Consider the following 17730-nt stretch of genomic DNA (forward strand, 5'->3'; position numbering starts at 1 on the left):
TGTGGAAGAACTGAAGAAAGCACCAGGCAACTGCAGGAACAGACTTTGACAATGCAAGCAGCCATTTTCAGTTGAGTTATTAACCTACCCTGAAACTCTTCTAATCTATGCCTTTTTTAAAGAACAAATGTACTGGACCAAACATGAATGAGCCAGGACTATTAAGAGAGAAATCCTCTAAAGGACTATTGAGCGCAACATAGGTTTGTAATCATTTTGTCTCAGTTGCCTGCTACCAACATTATCAATGATGAAAATGCTTGCTCAGTTGTGGGGGATTGTCTCGTAATTAAATGACAGCGCCGTACTGTAAAAGAACATGCAGAAACACAGGAGATACCGAGGGCTTTCAAACGAGCCGCCCAGAGAAAGGAGTAGGAATGGGGGTGGATTACAAACCAACTTGAAAAAACGGAATTAAGGACATCGGGATCTTCCTTTAAAAACACAAGTACATTTTGGGGCTCGCTGGGAAAGTTGTTAAAACGGGCACTCTCACACAGAATCCTTCAGATAAAAAGGAGCAAGAGTGTGTAGAGGGAATTTTTCCTCCTTTAGGTTGAAAAAAAAGCACAAAAATGGAAAATCAAATCCTCACATGCACTAGCAGAAAAAGAAAAAAAAAAACTTATAAGTTTTGCTGCAGGCTACATCTTTGTAGTGACTTAATGACACTACAATCTACACAGTGTAGTATTAGCCTTAAGAAACTCTTGACTATTTGCATGCATATTAGAATCCAATGAGAGCTTAATAAGTGCATATATATGACAGAGGAAACATCTCATTGCATAGTTAGCTACAAAAAACATTGAGGGAGGCAAAGTCTTAAGTTAATTACCATTACAATGCAATCAAGTACAGCAGTCATAGCTGAAATCCTTTTCTGTTAAGACTGCTAGGCTCAACCTTGTCTCTGCAGGTCAGCTCCGGCACAGATAACCTTTCCAGCAGACAAATACATGTAAAATTGGCTCATCTAATTAAAAGCTCAGGGAGGTGTAGAAAAATACCAGCACACTGAGGCTGAGCAAATCACAGAGTACCCCCTCCAGCTGGATGAAGCTACAATATGTGGCTGCTGTTTGTTCTGGAAGGAAACTGAGTCACTTACCATTTCAATAGGTTAATCAATCGACAATTAAATGGAGAAATTGGTTAACTCTGCAACAATTAACATGACACTCTATTAAGTACACTTTCTAATTGCCACAGCTGCAAGTGAAAATTAACGTCTGTGTCAAAGCAGCTGCACAAGGTTGTGCTGTTTCTGGTGGTGGTAAGGTAATAAAAGTAACTTTAAAAGCCTGGTGGTTATTTTAGACCCTTAAGCATAGTGGGGAAGGGGTACAGTGCTGAGCTCTACGGTTAGCTGCAGAGGGTCTCATGTTTATTGTATATGTATACCTATAGGTGTACTAATACACATGTATACATACACATATCCCTAGTGTAATGCGTATCCCTTTAAAACAACATTTAAAATCAATTATAAGCTTCTTTGAGTATTAAAGGTCCACAATACACATATATAGTGTGCAAATACTGTGTGATTAAAGATATGCACGGGGAGACACGTAATTACCCCTCCACTCAAAGGAGAAGGAAATAGAAGAAACGAAATTGTTGGATGTCTCTAGAATTCACAGAATTGTAGAATGGTTTGGGTTGGAAGGGACCTTAAAGACCATCCAGTTCCAGCCCCCTGCCACGGGCAGGGACACCTCCCACCAGCCCAGGTTACTCCCAGCCCCATCCAGCCTGGGCTTGGACACTGCCAGGGATGGGGCATCCACAGCTGCTCTGGGCAGCCTGTGCCAGCGCCTCGCCACCCTCACAGTAAAGAACTTCTTCCTCATATCTCATCTATAGCTGTCCTCTTTTAGTTTAAAACCATTCCCCCTTGTCCTGTTGCTATAGGCCCTAACAAAAGGTCTATCCTCACCTTTCTTATAAGGCTCCTTTAGCTACTGGCAGTCTGCTATAGGGTCTCCCCGGAGCCTTCTTTTCTCCAGGCTGAACAGCCCCAACTCCCTCAGCCTGTCTCCACAGCAGAGGGGCTCCAGCCCTCTGAGCATCTCCGTGGCCTCCTCTGGACTCGCTCCAGCAGGTCCGTGTCCCCCTGATGCCGGGGGCCCCAGACTGGACACAGAGCTGCAGGAGGGGTCTCACCAGAGCGGAGCAGAGGGGCAGAATCCCCTCCCTCGACCCGCTGGCCACGCCGCTGGTGATGCAGCGCAGGGTACGGTTGGCTTTCCGGGCTGGGCCATGCTGAGCTCCTCGTCCACCAACACCCCCGAGCCTTCCTCAGGGCTGCTCTCGATCCGTTCTCTGCCCAGCCTGTATCTGTGCTTGGGATTGCCCCCACCCACGTGTGGGACCTTGCACTTGGTCCTGCAGAATTAGAAAAGCAGAACTGGTACTTTGAGGGCAATTTGGAAAGGTTCTGGTTTAGAAGAAATATTTAGTTGTGGTGAATGCCTGGCCAGGAATCAGAGCGGCCACCAGCTGGGCCTGGGCCCTCCTGAAGTTGGTGGAAATGATGTCTTTGGTTTTCTCAGGACAGAAATGTTTGGTTTATAGCAAAAGGTGCTCTGATGTTGTCCTGCAGGCTCAGTTCCCAACTCCTCTGTGCAGCTCCTGGATGCTTTGCTTGAAGTACAAATAGGGTATAAAATACGCACACCTTCTGGGAACAGTGCTCCTTGCTGCAGAAATGCTGGTGGATACCTGCTTCTCCCACACAGCCCTATGGACCGCGTGTTCAGAGTGGCTGTTCAGCAGGGCAGGGCTGTCTCTTGCTGTGCCGCGGTGGCCATTGTGCATGGTTCTCAGGCCGGTTTGCAACACAAATAATCACTGGATTCTTCATTTGGTTACCTTTAATCTCTGTTCATTCACACTGGAAAATCAGTAGTCCCAAGGTCCACCAGAGCTCTTCTGGTTAAAACAGAGATCCAGGATCTGGAGGAAGAGGCAAATCAGGCAACAAGCCCTATCCTCATTCAGGTGACTTTTCTGGTGTTCAGCAATCTGCAGGAAGGAGGTTGCATCTTTTTGGGTGTTTAGGGAAATCTGCTTTCTTGTGGTCCCAGCACCTGTATCACATATAGGTGGTGGACAGGCGTGTGGAACATCCTTGCATTTTACTGCTGCTTTCTGTCTGCTTTCTGCAGGTGTAAATACTGGATCCATTCCAGTGACCATGATTTACTTTTAGTTGATGTTGTTGGGTTGGCATTTATCTGGAGTCTAACACAGAACAGGATTTTTAAAAAGTATCTTTTTTTTTAAAGTGTGGTGGAATGGGAGGTGTCATTCAAACATAAGCTTCCATAGCCAGCCAGCTTATGTTGGCAATAACCTGTTTCCTACAAAGGGCTATATGGGGTGCCTATATGGGACCCCAATATGAGAAGGTCTAGAGAGACTCACAAGGACACGATCAGGTTTTCCCAGAGTAAATTCTATTACTTCTGAGCTCTGCTGTGAAAGAAGCAAAGCTGTAAATCCTCAAAGCTAATAGTGCTATAATAGTAATTGTTTTTGTTTTGTTTTGGAGTTTTTTTGGTCAAAAAAAGCCAGGGAAAGACAAAAGGTTACATCAGTAGCTGTTGTTCAGAAACCAAACCATGAGAATTACAGATTTCTGCAATAAGATGAATTAAGCTAAAAGCCATATTAAGCAGAATTGCACATCTGCTGCATTTTTTAATTCTGTATGTGTCCTTGCTGTATGAAAGTGTTTATTATTAAACTTGTTGTTCGGCTAATTGATTAAATCAAACCCTAATACTTAACTCAGCCTGAATTCTTGACAGGTGCAGAACTTCTTCCAGTTTGGCTTTCCAGAAACCTGTATCTGATGACAGGACTGAATTTTGCTAGGACAGCCTGTTAACTGCCTCATTTCCTGGTGATGGAGAATTTAGATTTGTACAGACAGAAAAGCCAAAGGGACGGTGCCTGTTTTTTTTCTCTCCGCGAACAAAGTCTGTTGTGGCAGCAGGGAGGAGAACAAGGTCTGCCAGGCTTTGCTGTCCAACCTTGGAGTACCTGCAGCCACAGGAGAGGACTCCATGGGAAATAGTGTGGATGTCTGATGTGCACCGAGATGTGCCATTTGAAGGGCCTGCTCAGGGCTGGCAGCTAACCAGAGAGCCCAGCAGCGCTGGTGGCAGTGGTTCAGGCTAAATAAATAGTGAGGAGTGAGAGATCAGGGTAAAATCCCGGCTCGGAGGAGTCTGCTGTTGGCTTTGCTGGGCCAGCACTCCTCTGCTGAAAAAACCTTGGAGAAATGCACTGGGCAGCCGGTGCAAATCTTTGCTGCAGCACCTGGAAAAGCCGGAAAACCAAGAGCTTTCTCCTTTTTGCAGTGGCAGACTTTCTGCTGCCACCCCTGCCCGAGTTGAGGGGAGGTTTGTCCCCGAGTGCCGTGGGTGTCGTTGAACATATACTTCTAATTGCAGCTGCTTTCGCTCTAATTATAGCTCCGTTTGGTTAGGATTTTCCTCCAATCCCTCATTTCCCCTAAAGCAAACACCAGAGCACCAGAGTTGTAACCCCAGTGGGGACATTTATTAATAACCCCCTTGGCAAATAGGGAAAAAAATCATTACGCTGTATTAGGCGCTAAAATATTTTCCCACTGCAAAGGCTAATTGATAAAACCAAGCAGACGTTATGGGGCAATTAATGTTAAGATGAAAATAAACACGAGAGCAAAACAAAAACAGGCTGACAGAGAGTATTTTTTTCTGGCTTTGAGGGGTTTCTTGTGAGTTGGAAATGAGATGCTAGTAAATAATCTGAGATTACCTGCCTTCACTAGAAAAGGAGAGAAATAAATGGGGAATTGAAAGAAAGGAGTCTTGCACACCTCTTCCAGTAAGAGTGGTTACATCTCTTTAGGGGTTTTGCATGTCCTTAAAAAAAGCCTTCTATTTTGAAATTTTCTCTCAATTTTTCCTCTCCTGTGACTGGAATTGGCCTTTCCCCCCCCCCTCCCCTCCCCCCCCCCCCCAAACAATTCCAAATTCTGCACTTGGCTGTAAAAGTTGACCATCATAATCTAAATGATGGGCAGCTCAAAGAAAAATCCATACATAATGTTGTCATTCTAAATAATTACAAAAGGAAAAAAGAGAAAAACGATGATTCATCATCTGAACCATTCCCTGCTTCATATTTAACATTTGTATGAAGGCTCTAGCAAGGAAAAACGTCCAGGGAAACCCAAAATCTGGCAAAACTCTGCACTTTATTCTGGAGGGATTATCTTTTTATTTGTTATTTGTACAGCATTGAACACCTTCGATCTTAACCTATGTCCAGGGCTCCCAGCTGGTAGCTGCTAGTACAAACCAAACAGTGAATGACCAGTAAAGAAGAACACGCTGGTCCAGACACACAGTCCATGCACTAACTCAGCAGGACGGGGAAGGAGATAATGAAGACACAGACAAACAAGACACTTCCTACCTGATATTTTATTCATTCATCAAACAGTATTATTTATTCCCGTCTATGAAGGCAGGGGGAATTTTACAGGGCTGATTCAAAGCAAGCAGAAGTTAAAAAAGCAAAATTATTTCTTTGCTAATCAGATGTGTAAATTTTTACTTATTTTAGGTTAGTAAGGCTCTCTAGCAGCTCAGAGTGCAGAGCAAGTCCTCTTTAAAGAAGTGGTGGATGCAAGAAATCCTTCACCTTATTCTTACCTGTCTGGGATTCAAAAAAAGTCACAATACCATGGTTTTAAAATAAGAATAAAAAAGGTTGGATGTGTCCTATCCCTGTTTGGGGACTGCACATAGGCTGACAGAGAGAATTTGTCTCCTTTATATCACAGCAGGGTTTTTTGGGTGTTTCTTGGGAAAATTCCTCCCATGCCTGCTAGGGCAAGCCATGTCACCTAATGTTAGGAGGGCTCCAGTGTGTATTGTGGGTCAGCTCTGTATGTTGTTGCACTGCCAAGCAAGTCCCAAGGGACTTCTCCATGCTGCATCAAAGGTGGGGCAGGACCTTTTAACCAGGCCCTTCTTGACCCTTAATGAGCAGCTGGCTATTCATGGCGTTAGCAGCCTGCAGGTAAACAGCTATTTAAAAGAAGGTCCCTCTTTTAACACTCTGTGTTCAGAGGAGGGTGGTGTGTCCTCAGGCTGTCTGAGGGCAAACACGTCTGCCCATTTACCTGTAACCCAGCTAAGATTGTACTTTGCTTCCTACCACATGTCAGGGGACAACAGTTCATGGTGGGTTGCAGTCTGAATTAAGGCAGCTCACCGTCCTTTCATTCACCTTTCACGTAGGGGCTGTGGGAGTCTTGTCCCTCCTTGAATATCTCGACTGCACAGATGCATTCCCTGGAAAGAGAAGCCCACATGGAGAACAATGGGCAAAGCTGGAGGTGGGATTCAAATCTTCTTTACTCCATACATGCTGGTCCAGCATCGAAGGGATGTCATGGCGGCAGCTCATCCCAAGTCTGCTCACTTTGGAAAGGAGTTTGGGGGTCTCCTAGCAACTCCTTGTTAATTTTGTGGATCCAAATCATCACTTACACAGAAGTCAGCTTGCAGGTGAGTGTTAAAATACACTCCTGGTTGTATTGGTGGCATTGGCTGGACTCTGTTGTTGTGTGGCCTCAGATGCTCTGACTTTTCAGGGAATGGGGTTTCACAAGTGTCAGGACAAAGATGGGAGAGAATGAATAAGCTGAGCACAGATACTCCTCTTACCAAACCGGCTGCAAATTGGCATCCCAGTGTGTCATCCCAGTTATAGACTGTGAAGAACTAAGGATCAGGGTTTAGAGATTTTTCTTGGTTTAGAGATCTACAACTTGGATAAGGTCTTACTTAGCCCATCTGGTTGGGAAAGAAAATATTGAAATGGTAATGTCAAAACTTCAGAAAATAAATAGTCAAAAGCTTTTTGCCAGTTTGAAAAAAAAAAAAAAAAAAGAAAAAGGCCAAAGGGGAATCTTTTGTGTTAGGGAAAGGAGAAACTAAGAGCAGAGCAGGGGTTCTGTGGGTGTTTTCAGGATTTGGGGAGCAGCAGTGCTGATGCCCCTGGGTGACTCCTCAGTCTCAGGTGGGCAGGGAGCTCTGCTCCTGGCTGGGTGTGCCAGTCCCATCACGTTGCTCCCGAGCTCCTAGCATCCCAAAAGGGAGAGAAAGAGCAAGATGCTGTGAAAGTTGCCTAATACTAGCTGAGCTTGGAGCCACACCAATGTAGCTTTGCTCCTCCTGGATCCCAGATTAGTGCCAGCATACATCTCTGTGCACCTCACCATCAGCTTGGAGCCATGATCTGGCCCCTGGGACCAGGTACCTCCTTTATTACTCCCAAGAGTTTGTATAAATGCTTATTGCACACCTATTTTCCTGCCTTTCCTTCTTCCTGTACATCTGAGGTGCTATGGGTTTCATTCTGCCCTTCCCTGTTGCTCAGCCCCCTTCATTCAAATTTGGACACTTGCTCTCCTTCTTTTGCCTGGGGTCTTCAACAAGACCTGGAAGGAGTAATGGCACAGAAAACCCCCATGCTCTGCTGCTGCTTTTGCGGCTCAAGGGTACAGCTGTGAATGTGAGGAACTTTTCAACTCTGCCTATAATAAGGACAGCACATTTCCCAAGTTAGAAATTATCACAACTTTTGTTCAGACCTCCATCACTCAAGCTCCGGACAGTAGCCCACGTGGTTAAGGGGAGGCCAGACATTTCTCAGTATGTCCTGTAGCTCTGCTGCTAATGCTTGGTTGGGACTTACACGTCTCTCAACATTGGTTACTCTCTTCTGAGAACTTGCTGCAATTATTTCCCTTTCCCAGTTTGTGGTCCATCTATCCATCCTTTCTTTTCCCAGACTATTAGGACCATCGTCCTGACTCATCTTCAGGAGACAGGTGTTTCCATCCCAGTGCTTTCCCACTACTGAGCAGCTTCAGGCTTTTCTCCCACTATAAAAATGAACTTGCCTTGTGTTCACTTGTGGGGGACATTCCTTGGTACCCACAGTGAGATTTTGGGTCAGGAATAAGAGAAGCCCAAGACTGGGACCTCATCCCATGCATGAGCACAGAAAACTCAATCTGAACATTAGAAAATCTGTTTTTGCCATGAAGGTGTTTGACCACTGGATCAGGCTGCCCAGAGAGGCTATGGAATCTGCATCTGGAGATACTTGAACCCCAGCTGGCCATGGTCTGGGGCAGCCTGCTGTAGCTGGTCCTGCCTGAGCTGCTTTTGGACGACCCTGCCATCTCAACACTTCTGTGATCCTGTGAGCCTCACTCCTTGGATTATTTGCAGACTCTTAAAGTCTCTTTACTCCTTCTCACCACTTGCCCCCACTCCTGGCTTTTCTGTTTCATCTGGCTTCTGCTGGGAGCTCTGCCTCTTTCTCCTCCCCTCCTTACCTCCTGCCACTTTCTGGCCTCTTGGACATCAATTTGCCCTGGTATTACCTATTTTTTCCTGTGGTCTTCCCAGCTCCGGTGTACTTAGAGCAAAGTACAGAGGATCTAAGCAAGACCAGGAAAGCCTATGCATTACCACAAACATGATTTATTGCATAGAAATGGTGTTCAATAGTCAAAACACAGCAGTACCACTTGGAGTCCCAAAAGGTGCTTGCTCACTTTCAAAATCAGTGGCCAGTATATACTCTACTATGATATATACGTGCCACTATATCTATGTGTGAGAGTCAGCTTCAGAAAACAGCCGAAGGTCTGGAGTGGAGTTTTTGGGCAGTGGCTGGTGCTCCCTTGCCTGGTCCTGGGCACTGAGGGAGCACCGTGGTGGTGCAGAGTCACCCTGGCTGTGGGGGAGGGTACCCTGCTGAGGGCAGGGGACAGGATGAGGGCACCAGCATTTCATCGGACCATCTCTCTACATATGGAGTGGGGATATTTGTGCTGCTTGGTTTGTGCCTGGGACCTGAACTAAGCACCACTTAAGGATGCTGCTAGAAGTGGATAAGTTTATTTAGCCAAGCTATTAGTGTTTTTGGGTATTTCCATGCTGCCTTGTCACTTCAAAAAGAGGCAGATTGCTTAAAATGCTCAATATTTAGAAAAACCTTGTTTCCTGTCTCCTGCCTTATGTTATTGGTGTGGAATATTCTTTTCTTAAGCACACTGCAATAATATTAGATAATTACTTAGCTCATTTTCTATATGGGTTTTGGTAATTCATAATTGTCTCAGAGCTGAGAAAATGTTTCCTTTAAGAAGGTTAAACAAAGAGTTTATTGACATTAGTGAAGATTGGTTAAAGGAAACATTATTAAATAAAAGGAGCTTTATTTAAACACTAAATTAATCATTTAAAGGCAAATTAGAGGTCGTAACTCCTCCTAAATAAATAATGTTAAACAATAATTAGATATCCATTTTAGATTACAGGCAAGCACTTGGGTTCAGTGGGCTGAAAAACAAGTTTCTTCTCATCTCTTCAAATTTGTTCAATATACATAATTAAAGCGAATCACTGCCCCGCTTAAATTTTCCATTCTGAGATTAAAAAAAGATTCTGTTTGTAACTGTGTGTCATATTCACCATTAGATGATAAAACATCTTTAAAGCTTCACTTTCATGTAAACAGAAGAAAAGATGAGAACATCCAGAGAGATCCCCGGCAGTGGAAATCGATTGTCCTAAGCTACTGGTTACAGTTATCAATCTTATCAAACAGGCCGATGCATGAGTGCCCTCAGCCACTTTGATTTGTATGATCTCTCTTTGCCAGAGTTAACCTTTCTGACGTTACGGCGTGTGCAATATGCACTATCTGGGCTATAATTACGCTCCCTTTCATTAGCGCTCTTAGTCATCTCTTAAGTGCGAGATAAAATTAAAGAAACCGTCCTCCTTTCTCATTTCATTATGGGGTTTTGTTCTTTTTTCTTCTTCTTCTTCTTTTTTTTTTTTTTTTTTTTTTTTTTTGGCTCTGTAGTTTCATTTGCAGTTTCCTACAAATATGAACCGATTGTCCCCCTTATCGTCCCCTTTCAAAGAGGAATTCAGGACAGGGAGTGAGTCACAAACCCAGCAGCATCTCACATCTCGCTGCCGCTGGGTTTGCATTAGGCCTCCTCAAAATGATGATAGCTGTCGAGCGTTGACAGGAACGATACCACCACTCTCCAGAACCTTCCATGGGCTTTGCTAGCCCCAGTGCCAGCTGTCTTAATAAAAAGCACTGGGAATTTTTGTCTGCTGTGATACAAGTGTTAAGGAGTTAGATTAATGAAATCTGACGTTAGCACTGATAAATAATGACACCACCGAAAGCAACCTTGGTGGTGGATGGCAACATCAGAAAGCACAGCAGATTTCACTCTCTATTGAGGGATTGTCCTGTAAGGAAGCAGAGACGGTGGCAAGGGGAAAGCTGGATGGTCTGGCAATATTTTACACAGATCTCCCATTAGCGAGTGAGATTTTTTTGCACCAACTTGCTGCTCTGCTCCTGTGTTTGCCACATTTTATTTTAGGCTGATACCAGCAACGGGGAGCACTGTCGAAATGACGCTGTGTTGTAGACCTCATGCTTGGCATGAACAAATATTGCACGGCTAATTGTCATCCCTAATTGCACGCTCCACGTTAGCTTTGGCTACAGGTTTTTTTTTCCATATCTTTGCCCAGCACCCAGGCTTCTGCTCACCCCTTTTTTCATTGCCAGGACTAAGGTGACTATAACTTTGCATTATGCTAGAATATATACTTCACCTATTTTTTTGCTGCTTCACTTTTATTTTAAGATGAAAATAGCTGGTGCTAGAGCTATTTTCAACCCCTGCACACATCATCTCACACCTCACACAGATCTTCAGGGTTCACAACAGTGGTAGGGATTGCAGATTTCATTTAAATAAATCCATGTTCTAGGAAGAATAACCTCGCAGGGAAAAGTTGTTTTGTACAACCCCGATATCTCTCATTAGCTAGCGAACACAAAGGAACAGAACAGGACTTTTCTGATTATTTTAGTGTTTTTTTTTCCCCCTTAACTACTGAATTTACACACAAAAAGAAAGGCACTTTGTATTTAAGGTTAATCGAGTTTCAGTACAATTTTTTACAAACTGGAATCACACTAATCTTTTTTTTCTTGCTCTAATGTGTGGCTGTTGAAATCCTTAGCTGTGATAAATTAAGCTACTTATTAATCTAATTATCGTACATTCATCCTAGAAACTTTCATGTGACTTGAAAAGGCTATTCAACCTTTTCCCTCCCCTCCTAGAAAGGGCTCAACCTTGCACCAATTAAGATCATTCTGAAGTAATGCTTTAAAAAAGCTTTCTTTAATCACCCAGTGGAACATGGGCTGGTGGTAAGCAAACTAAAAGCTGTGAGAAAAGTTTACCTTACCTTTAAGTCTGGACATTTTCAGTTGGAAGAGGAAGGCATAATTGTGGTGTTCTTCTCTTCCTCCTCTTCTCTGCCCTCCTAAGTCTATGAAAATATTTAGCAAGAAAAGTGGTTAATGAAATCGCTGGCTTTTCTCTGACCGTTGCAAAGGACAAGATGGGAAGATGTACTCGAACAAAACCTGTGAAGTCTGATTTAGTATTGGGATAATGGGAACTTTTTGACTCCCAGAGTCAAAAATTAACCATTCGGATATCATAGGTATTGTTTCATTTTAAAGCCTAATCTATCGGTAGGAGAAGATTGTGATATCAAAGTATCCAAAGGATTAGAAAAGAAGAAAAAAACCCCCAAGAAGGGAAAAGAAATAGGTTGCAAGTGTATCCTATCTTAAACATCCATTCATTGCCAAACGGTTTTGTTACTTTTTCTTAATAACCACATAAATGGAGCTATTTTATATTCAAATTAAACTAGGTATTAATTTGAATGCAAAGCAGCTCGGTTTGTGCCGTTTCAATGACAGGTTTACCCCCAGACAGAATTTATGAACAGCCCGATGTGGGGGAAGTCCGCTTCTGCTCCTCACCCCCTCTCCGTGCCTAGCAAACTTGCTAACTGTGAATAGTTTTTGAAGTGAAGATTAAAAGAGTGGAATTATAAAGTATAATTACATTTTATTGAAACTCTAGAAATCAGAAAAAAATTCAGCAGGAAACTTTTAGTGAAACATGATGTGTTGTCATTATCATTAAAAGATAAAAGTTCCATACTGTTTTTATCTGTTTATTTGGAAGAAATCCAGCCTTTGCAGTTACGCAGGAAACAAAAAACTGGAATGCAGGAGTAATTATTAAAACTGTGTGATTTGTTATCTCAGCTACTGTCTTTCCAAATGGTAATGCGATATCAGCAGCTGCAGACGGTCGCTGATTTCCTCTATTAGTAAACAAGTGCTTTGGAGACCTGTGTGAGGCACTTTAAGCCCACTACTCCCCGAAGTGCTGTCAGGCTTAACTACTAATCCATGGTATTTCAGAGCACTGGAAATTCATCTTTATAAAACCTGAACAAAAAAGGGAAAAAGCCTGGAGGGCAGGAGCTCCCTCTGGTGAGACAAATGACATGTTCATTTATTAATGAAACAATAACCCTGGAAAGAGGATCAAAGCACATTCCATCCTCACTTTACAATCCCCAATTTTCTCAGGCCATACCATTTAATTGAGCCATGACAATGGAATACTTAATTGTTGCGTTAAAGTTTGAAGAAGCGACTTCTTCAGAATCAATGTTCATTTCTGGATTATGACAGTATAATGTCGCCAGCTTGTAGCTGCTGGAATTTTATTTACGCTCTTTCTTTTACGCAGAGAGAGAGAAAGGGCTCATTTTTCTTTTACCAAAGGCCTCTTATCCCTACCCGTAATTAGGGATATATGTACCTATAGTGTAGGTAGTGCCCAGTGGCTGGCCCATCGCCACGCTGAGGTTGTGCCCAGGGGGATGTGGCTGGGGGTGACTTCTCCAGCAAAAGGAGAAATGCGAGGGGTGCAGCACCTTGGAAAGGTAAAAGAAACCAGCTTTTGATCTAAGATTAAAGAAAAAGCTGAAATACAGAGACTGCTTCTGTTAACACATGCCTCTGTAAGCACCAGTGAGGTCCTGGAGCTCTCCACGGGATCCTCCACCACTCAAAGCTCTGCTTGTACATCACTGCCTTCCTGAATCCGGGCCAGAGGCAAATCTTAGTCCATCCTACTTCTTGAAGCCAGTATTACTTCAGTGTCATCCCTCATTTAACAGATCTAGGAGCAGCCACGGTTACATGGCAACCCTGCTCACCCTGCTTTGCCTACACTTTACTTCCTTCCAGTACCTACAGCACAGGTATGCCTCTACATTTGGGAATGCTTAAAGGGCTTTTGGTTCTCACCATGATGTCAGATAAGGTCATAGAGGACCTCCTGGTTCTCTCCTGGGGGCTCATACTGTCCGCCATCGGAATTTTGAGGCAAAAGAGCAATCCTGGTTTTATGCCCAGCTCTTGCTGGGGTCCCCAGTATTTTGAAAAGCCATGAAGAAAATAGAGGTGCCCAAAATAAAATCCCGGTTTCCAAAAAGAGCAGCGTGACTTCTGAAATGAATGCATGTGTCACATCTGTCTCTCCAAGTGTCCTTTCCCTAATACCTGATTTTATCAAAGTTCTTATCAGTGACTCATTTTATATAATTGATATTTACTGACTCAGTATCCAGTAGTGATTGACTGAATTCTTTTTATTTAACCCGATTTTAACTTAAATGTCATTTTCTGCGTGCCTTTAAAGAAGCAGCTGGAAAGGCTATCATGCAAGAGTGTCTGCTACCTTAAAATTAATACATTATGGTTTATTAATTCTCCTTATGACATGTATTATAATACACTTGCATGTACATAACGCCTATCGTATAAGAACCCTGAGGCACTTACAAACATTAACTAAGCCTTACAATCTTCTTACTTTGGGTAAACAGGGACAGAGGGAGGTTAAGTCTATCATCCTGACAGCTCTGTGCAGAGCCGGGCACAGACCCACTGTATCCTGACACCTTGTAGGCTCTAGGGAGCTCGCGGTTCCTGTAGGAGGTCTAATACTCCCCATAGGATGGCTAATGCTCCCTGTTCTTCCATATGTGGTGGAGATGGTTTGCAGGACTGGGAAAATGGGTCAGGATCTCAAAGGGATCACAGCTGAATTGCCTGTACTTACACAAACCTCCCCTTCATCCTCATCTGACTCAGGCAATGGGCTAGGTATTCGTTATGCAAGAAGCAAGTAAGTCTGGTTGCTCGGCAGAAGTACAAATCATTCCTGAGATCGGTTTGAAGGGGGTAAAAGGAAGACAGAGCTGTCAAGAAATCCACCTAAGCAACAGGTCAGCCTTATGGAGTGTAAGTGTGGCCTAAAGATACTGAAATCTCTGCAGCAGCAAAGACCTGCTCTGTAAGATTTAATAGAAAATATGACCTCTCCCCTTTTTCTGTTCTAAACGCTAAGTGCTGAATTAGAGATGGGGTGGGATGGCGACCCTTTGGGACTTGAGTTTCATAGGATGCATAATTCTCTTAAAAGAAACTTTTTTACACTGCAGGGGTGCAGCCAGAGGGGTCCCTCCATGTAGGTCAGGTGAAGTGCCACTGCATTCCTGACATGGAAACAAGCAGACGAGAAAGTCTGAGTAAATGAATTGTGTAACAAAGCCCAAAGGGGCTCTATGGGAGTTTTTCCCCTTGGAGTATTAAGAAATCTGTGCAAAGCTCCCTTGTCTTCCAGAGGCCACTGTGTGAAAAGCACAGTGCTATTTCCAGTGTGTCTGGGAGCTGAGGTCCTTCGAGTCTTTCCTTCTGCGCATATTGCAGCAGGGACTAGCTGACCCATCCCTTCAGACCGAATATCAGGGTATCCCAAATATTCCTAGCAATGGGAGTGAGGCGATAGGGACGGAAGGCAATTAAAGCTATCCTGGATCCCCCTGCACAGGGCTATGCCAGGCTGATCCTGAGTCCTCTTCTGCCCGTGGGGACCTCTCTGGTCCTCGTGTCCTTTGACATCTGGGTGTTCTCCCTCCACCAGCAAAACATACCTAGTTTTGCCCAAATAATAAGAGGAAAACCCATCTGGCAGAGAAACATTAAAAGGAATGGCCATCCCTTCCCTTCGTGGCAAGGCGAGTGGCTGGGACAGGAGCAAGAACTGATGTCAAGGTCTTGGAGAGGAGGATGAGGTCTGTCCTGCAGCATGAACTAAGTCCATCTGTCCCAGCTTGTGTAGGTGAACCTGGCTCCCTCTGCCCTGCTCCTTACCTACTGAGTCCCTGGAAATCCGATTACTGATCCAGGCCAGCCGTACGTGCAGCCAAGCAATTACATTGTTTTTCCTCCACTGCAGCTCTGTGGGCTCTGCAGTGGAGGTTTATAGGAAAACAGAATTCTAAGACAAAAAAAAGTGCTTGATGATATTAATATTATAAAGACGGCTTACAGCACTGGATATTACTGTTCTGTTCAGTAGTGATTAAGGGTTCCAGTTGAGACTGGACAATTTATTATGTTTTATTGAGGTATAATAAGAGCTGGGAAATGAAGGAAATAGGGAAGGACAGAGAGCGGAGGTGCGGTGGTGCCTGTGTTACAGCTGGGGAGCTGAGGTGTGGGGCGAGTAAGTTCCTGGTACTACAAGGATACTGCTGTGCCCATGCATTCATGTTGGGGGGATATTCTCAATGCACAAAATGAAGCATGTGGCCGCCTCCGGCAATGACACTGAAGAAGTTCAACCCAGGTCATAGCATGGAGGAGAAAGGACGTCCAGGCTCTAACCAGAGCATCCCCATCCTCCCTAGGCTGGACCCCTGAGCTTTCTCATCCTGGAATGGGCTTTAATGTCGTGCCCATTTTGGCAGCACCCAGAGAGGTTTTGGATAGCTGGCTTGGGAGCGGGGCATGGCAAAGGCATAAACTTTCCCAGCAGTGAATAGATGAGCTTTGGGAACTGCAGAGGAAATGTTTTCTTGAACAAGTTTAAGATAATAAACTCAACTGAGTGAGCAGACACCAGGAAGAAATATTTAATTATCCTTCTCACCATTATGAGGAACTTCTGCCACTCTTCAGGTTATTATACAGTAAATAACCAGTTTTCTAAAGGACAGAGCTGTTTTAATTATATGACAATGAATGCATAATTATTATGTTTGTTAGGAATGAATCACAAGACAACAGACTTGATATTGCTGCTCTAGTTAGTGCATCTTAATTACTTTTTCATTTATTTTGCATATAAAAGCTATTTGCTAATTGTCTTTGCTGTAAATATGCAAAATATAATTAGTCATTCATAATTCTTTATGTGTTATCTAACTGTACATTTGTTACTGAGGAATGTATATTAAAGTTTGAATATTTAATGGGCTTTTGTGGCATAGAATATTTTTGTGCAAAGTTTTCAGGAAATATTAGAGACATAATTTAAACCTTCTTTTAACCCCTTTTCCTATGCAAACTAATGTTTCCCATAAAGACTAGATATTGATAAATTAAACCCCCTGGAAATCCATTTCTATTTTCTAAGCATACAATATAAATCCACTGCTGATGATATGAAATGCCTCTTGGTCTCAAACTGAAACCAGAGAGATTAGAGCCTGTTAAAAGTATTGCAAGTTGCTCTCTAAAGTGAATTTAAGCCATAAGTACAGAGTCGCAAATGCATTCAAATCATGTAGCAAGATCAAATGCATTTATCTTTGGTGTAGGTTTGTTACTGTGATAGTAGTGCCATGTTGCAGAAGAAACTGAAGGCAATATGTGTTTTCTGATAAATATTGTTGATCAGAGCAAGAGGTCACCATTCCTGCTTATTGTTTTGTCAAACAAAAAAATATGCAAGACTTTAAACCTTGATTTTGTTCTTTCATTTTGGCACTTGTTAGATCTCTCTTTAGTTGTGTTGCTTGCTCCAAACTGCAGTCACAGGTCCAGCTAAAACACTGTGCCTTTCCTTCTTTATGCCTTTTTTTTTTTATTTGAAGGCTGAGGCTAGTTTCATCTGTAATTAGCACTCTGTAAGGCCCGCAGTTCCTGGGAATGTTTTACATTGTGATTAGATTCATTACAGAGATTGACTGGTTAAAATGGGCCGTGTGTTTCTGGAAGTTGAATTAAAGTCCAGGTCTCAAGAACCTCTGCAGATAATTATACATTATCTGTTCACTCGTCTCGGTGAAACGCTGCTGGTTCATTCTCCTGATGCATGTCACATTCTACATTTTTTCATCTCAAACATTTGATTTACTATCCAGTTGTACTGTTAATCCTATGTCATGACACTCCTATTCACTTCTGCTTTTCAACTGAAAGCAGCTTCCTATGAAGATAAAGCTAGGTAAAATCTATTGTAAAGGAAAGAATAACTTGAATGCAGCTATCATATCGAAAAGAAAACACACTCCTCCACTCTTTACCCTTTAGATGCTCTGAATACTTTTCTTAATGATGAAGTCAAATAGAATAGCCACTGAGAATACAAGCCATGGTTATTTTTTTTTCCCTTCAGAAGTAATCCCGCTCTGTAATTCTGTAATTGTTCTTATTTAAGTTGGGCAAATCTTTTTAAACTAATATATATAAAAACAGAGTGACAGTAGGGTATAAATTAGGAAAAAAAACAGCCCAGCTAACACGCTTCAGTAAATTGTGATATGAATAAATCATACATATCCCTACTTATCAAACAAGTATTTAGAGGCAAATTTAAATAATACTATTTAATGCTGGCACTTGCATAAAACCCACAACTGT

General features: G+C 43.0%; 1 long non-coding RNA gene across 1 annotated transcript in view; it reads left to right on the forward strand.

Moving 5' to 3' along the window:
* Positions 1 to 6466: 6466 nt before the first annotated feature.
* Positions 6467 to 17730, forward strand: part of LOC308066726 — a 44589-nt gene continuing 33325 nt past the window's right edge. Inside the window, exon 1 of the long non-coding RNA XR_013929280.1 lies at positions 6467 to 6581. This is a non-coding gene — a long non-coding RNA (uncharacterized lncRNA). The remainder of the gene's footprint in view (positions 6582 to 17730) is intronic.

Source organism: Falco punctatus, assembly GCF_963210335.1.
Source record: "Falco punctatus genome assembly, chromosome: 7".
Taxonomy (NCBI): Eukaryota; Metazoa; Chordata; class Aves; order Falconiformes; family Falconidae; genus Falco; species Falco punctatus.